The sequence below is a fragment of the Thamnophis sirtalis genome, unplaced genomic scaffold, assembly GCF_051295495.1.
Source record: "Thamnophis sirtalis isolate CommonGarterSnake01/CBP01778 unplaced genomic scaffold, rThaSir2_p1.2 scaffold_10, whole genome shotgun sequence".
Lineage (NCBI taxonomy): Eukaryota > Metazoa > Chordata > Lepidosauria > Squamata > Natricidae > Thamnophis > Thamnophis sirtalis.
This window is the reverse complement of record NW_028261390.1, coordinates 657,594-663,157: the sequence shown is the minus strand read 5'-3', so window position 1 is coordinate 663,157 and position 5,564 is coordinate 657,594.

The following is a 5,564-nucleotide window of genomic DNA, read 5'->3' as shown; positions in this document are numbered from 1 at the left end:
CATCACCCTTAAGCTCTTGGCAGCCCTTCATGTGATAATCATTCCTGCAGCAACCGGGAAGAAGACTTCAGAAAGGTTTGCCCCAAATTCTTGTAAAGTTTTGGGGAGAGGTGACTACTCTCAGCCTCAGTTTGCTTTCAATCCATGGGTTGCTGAAGAAATGTTCTGCTCTTGGAAGAGAAGTGAAACACTTTCAAGGGGAAAAAAACCAAGGAAATCTATCTAATAGAATAAAATTCAGTGGTGAAAAAAGTAAGGTTCTACATTTAGGCAAGGAAAACCAAATGCACAGGTACAGGATAGGTGGCTCAACAGTAGTAACTGTGAGGGGGATCTTGGAGTCCGAGTGGGCAACCATTTAAATAGGAGCCAGCCGTGTGCAGCAGCTGCCAAAAGAGCCAACACAGTTCTAGGCTGCATCAAGAGGGAGAGAATCAAGATCCCGTGAAGGGTTAATACCACTTTATAAAGCTTTATTAAGGCCACACTTGGAATATTTGCATTCAGTTTTGGTCGCCACAATGTAGAAAAGATGTGGAGACTCTGGAAAGAGTGCAGAGAAGAGCAACAAAGAGGATTAGGGGACTGGAAGCTGAAACATACGAAGAACGGTTGCAGGAACTGGGTATGTTTAGTTTGATGAAAAGAAGGACCAGGGGAAACATGATAGCAGTCTTCCAATATCTCAGTGGTTGCCACAAAGAAGAGGGAGTCAAGCTATTCTCCAAAGCACCTGAGGGCAGAACAAGAAGCAATGGGTGGAAACTAATCAAGGAGAGAAGCAACCTAGAACTAAGGAGGAAATTTCCTGACAGTCAGAACAATGAATCAGTGGAACAGAAGTTGCCTCCAGAAGTTGTAAATGCCCCAAGACTGGAAGCCTTTAAGAAGATGTTGGAGAGCCATTTGTCTGAAGAGGTGTAGGGTTTCCTGCCTAGGCAGGGGGTTGGACTAGAAGACCTCCAAGGTCCCTTCCAACTCTGCTATTATATTGTATAGTGGAAACACACTTTTAGGGTTCTAATAATAGAATTGGAGGGGACCTTGGAGGTCTTCTAGTCAACCGCCTGTGTGAGCAGGAGACTCTGTACAATTTTAGATAAATGGATGTTCAGTCTCTTTTTGAAAGCCTCCAGTGATGGAGCACCCACAACTTCTGAAGGCAATTTCTCTTCCACTGGTTAATTGTTCTTACTGTCAGGAAATTTCTCCTTAGTTCTAAGTTGCTTCTCTCCTTGATTAATTTCCACCCATTGCTTCTTGTCCTGCCCTCAGGTGCTTTGGAGAATAGTTTGACTCCTTCTTCTTTGTGGCAGCCCCTGAGATATTGTCTCCCCTGGTCCTTCTTTTCATCAAACTGGACATACCCATTTTCTGCAACCATTCTTCCTATGTTTTAGCCTCCAGCCCCCTCATCCTCTTTGTTGCTCTTCTCTGCACTCTTTCCAGAGTCTCCACATCTTTTCTACATCATGGCGACCAAAACTGGGTGCAGTATTCCAAGTGTGGCCTCACCAAGGCTTTGTAAAACAGTGCTAGAAAATCTGTTGGGTATTTCTTCAGGCACGCAACACAATAATTCACGTCCCACAGATTCTGGGTTCAAGTACAGCTTCCGCCTCACCTTTCATCCCGATTGTTGCCGAGACTTGATAAAGCTGGCATGCACGAATCTACCCCACGCACTGCTTGCCCTTTGTCCTATTTCGGTGGGATTTTGCCAGTCTTTTACAATTCATTGCTATTTCTCCAGAAGCCTTTGCAAGGCACAAATATCCAGAGGTGGATTGCCGGCATTGCAATAGCCCAGCAGACGCCCTGTGGGTGGGCAGTGCTACTGGTTTCTTGTGATACTTCGGAGTGACGCTGCCTCCCCTTCATTAATTTGTATTTGTATTTATTAGTTTGTCAAAGCAGGTATAAAAATGGACAGGAATGAAGGAAATGAATACATGGGGACAGACCCCTCAGTTATTCCTGTTAGGTATAATTACTGATTGTACAGTTGTAGAGATTAACCTGATTTTGCATTTAATAACAGCAGCAAGACTGCTGGTGGCGCAATACTGGAAGAAGGAAGATTTGCCTACTATTCAAGAATGGACATTAAAAGTAACAAACCTAGCAGAGATGGCTAAAATATCAGCATATCTCAAGGATCACTCAAGTGAGAGATAGAAACTGGAGTGGAGACGATGGATTGACTATACTCAAAATAAATACGGGACTAAGAAATTCCAGATAGCTTATGACTGAAGAAACAAGGAATGACATAATCTGTGTTTAGAGTTAGCCTAACAAAAGAGGAGTTAAAGCTCAAATGAGATATGATATTAACGTTTATTTAAAGTTTATTTTAGAATGTTTTTGTTAAAGATTTATACCCTGTATTGGTTCTGGAAAGTGGGGGGGGGGAGGTTGGGGGTTTGGGTGGGGAGGGGAGGGGAGGGGGAGGGAGGTAAATATTTGTAAAAGTTTTTTTTCAAAATTTTCAATAAAAAAATGGGGACAGTTGGACAGGGACGGAAGGCACGCTGGTGCGCTTATGCAAGCCCCCTTTACAGACCTCTTAGGAATGGGGTGAGGTCCACGGTAGACAGTTTAAGGTTAAAGTTATTTATTCTTGCACAACACCCCCTTCTGGAGTTGGAAGCCCAAACTGTGCCAGAGCCACAGCCCAGGAGAACTGCTGGCTTCCTGCAATGGGGCAGCAATGTGGGGAGGGGAGACCCACATTTCCTCTGCTTGCCCCACAGCCTCCTTCCTGGCCTCGGGAGCACCCAATCTGAGCAGCAACTGGCAAGAGCCAAGCCTGGGATTTTATTATTCTTCCAAGAAGCCTCTTCCAGGATGGCTGGGCCAGAATTTGGTGGGAAGAGAGAGACGCCTCTTTTAACGTCATTGTTTGCCTGTTGTTTGTGGCATTATTGGGGGTTTTAATTGAATCCAGTGCTCCCCATTCCACACATTTCTAAGGGTTGGGTGGTCTCGGTCTTCCTGGGAAAATCTGGCGGCTGAGGGGTTGGATGGGAGTGCTCGATTCTCACAGCTCTCCTGCCCAAGTGTGCCCTGAAAGGACAAGGAAGCCCAGACTTCATTCCCAACCAATAACAGAACTCTTGTTATCTTCTTTTGGGGGGGTGGGACACATGAGGGCAGCCTTCCAATATTTGAGGGGCTGCCCCAAAGAAGAGGATGGGGTCCACCTCTTCTCCAAAGCCCCTGAAGGCAGAACAAGAAGTAACGAATGGAAACGAGTGAAGGAGAGAAGCAACCTAGAATTAAGGAGGAATTTCCTGACAGGGAGAACCAGTGGAACTGCCTGCGACCAGAGATTGTGGGTGCTCCATTACTGGAGGTCTTTAAGAAGAGACTTTTATGAAATGGTCTGGTTTTGGGGTTGAGCAGGGGCTGGGACCCCCAAGGCCTCAGCAGTGGGATTCTCTTCTCTCTTCTCTCTTCTCTCTTCTCTCTTCTCTCTTCTCTCTTCTCTCTTCTCTCTTCTCTCTTCTCTCTTCTCTCTTCTCTCTTCTCTCTTCTCTCTTCCCTTTTCTCTCTTCTCTCTTCTTCTCTCTCCTCTCCTCTCCTACTCTGCTCTGCTCTACACTTTAATCCTCAGAGCCCCAGTGCCTGGGGAGTATCCCACCCGCCTCCTCCAGAGTGCCAGTGCCCGTGTGAATAATCATCCTACACCTGACTCATATATAACGCTGCCCTTTAGGCATTCCAAGGGTGGCCATAAAGCATTTGCAGAAAAGCTGCTTGGGACCCACCTGATTTAATGCCCTTCTAGGCCCTTCATATATCACAGCAGATGCTGAATGGACTCTGCTCGATCAAACTTTATACCCATCTTAAAGTACCGGTACATATTTCATCCACTTGTTCCGCAAATCCAAAGTGGTTAAAATGAAAAACAGCAACTTTGACCAGGAGGGGTGAACCATTTCAGCACCGAGTGCCCAAACCGAAACACGTGTGCATGTGTGCGTGTCCGTGAGCCAGAGCACCATAAACCCAAAGACCAATTGGCCGGCACATGTGTGCCTAGTTTGTGGGCATTTTCAGGTCATTTTTCAGCCCATTTTCAGGCTGTTTTGGGGGCGTTTTGGGCCTTTTGGGAGGGTGTTTTTAGGCCATTTTTTTGGCACTGGTGCCCACAACGACCAGCTGGTGATGGCACAGGTGCAATAGGTTCACCATCATGGGTCTAGACCATGTATCTCAACCTTGGCCACTCTAAGAGGTGTGGATTTCAACTTCCAGAATTCTTCAGCCAATGTTTATAAAGTGGGAGGGGAGGGGAAAGGAAAGGGAAAGGAGGAAAGGAAGGAGAAGAGGAAGGGAAGGGAAAGGGAAAGAAAGGAAGAAGGGAGAAGGGAAAGGGAAAGGAGGAAGGGAAGAAGAGGAAGGGAATGGAAAGGGAAGGGAAGGAGAAGAGGAAGGAAGGGAATAAGAGAAGGAGAAAGGGAAGAGAAAGAGATGGGGATGGGGACGGGACGGGAGATCCTCTGAACCGCCTTGCGGCGTCTAAGCCAGTATTTCTCAACCTTGGCTACTTGAAGATGTCTGGACTTCAACTCCCAGAATTCCCCAGCCAGCGAATGCTGGCTGGGGAATTCTGGGAGTTGAAGTCCAGACATCTTCAAGTAGCCACGGTTGAGAAACACTGGTCTAAGCGAAGCGGATCCGGAGCAACAGCGCTCCGCCGGCAGGTGCGTGTCTCCCGGGAGCGACCCGGAGGCTCCTGGGCTCTCGACACGTCGAGCGCGCGTCTGCCCTTCTCAGTCGCTCCCCGAGGGGCCGCCCGCGGGCGCGTCTCCGAAGCGGCAGGGGGCTTCTCTTGTCCCCCCACCTCACCCGGTCCCTGCGAAAGCGAGGCGAAGGGTCCTTGCACGACCACGGGCGGCGGGGGGAGGGAGGGGAGAGGCAGGGAGGGGCAGACGCGGCTCCCGCGAAAGGGCCTCGGAGCACCCAGCAGCAGCAGCAGCGCCTAGTGGGTGGCGCCGCCTTAAAGCCATTAGGGACAGCCAGCCCCCTGCTGGGACCCCGATGTTCTTTCGGCTCTTCCTTGCGCCTCGGTTCTGCTCTGAGTGGCAGGGGAACAAATCAGAATCCTTGTCTCTGATGGCACCTCAGCCCCTTGGAGGGAAGGGAATCAATCAGAATAGAGCTGGAAGGGACCCCCTAGAACAGCCCCTTGCTCAAGCGAGAGACCCCAGGTAAATTTTGGACAAATGGCTGACCAGCCTCTTCTTACAAATTTCCAGTGATGGAGCCTCCACCACTTCCGGAGGGCATGGGGGCCCCTGAGATATTGAAAGCCTGCCCCCCCCACTCCCTTGTTACAGCCTCAAACCCCCAAACTTAAAACTGTCTACCGTGGACCTCAGCCCATTCTTAAGAGGTCCCTAAGGGGCAATTTTTGTGCATAACCGTCCCCATTCCCAATGCCCCCATTGATTCCTACCCAGATCTTATGTATATATGTATACCTGCTTATACTAATATGGTTATATGTTATAGTCATACTTATACTTGTTTTCCCATACATGCTTGACAAA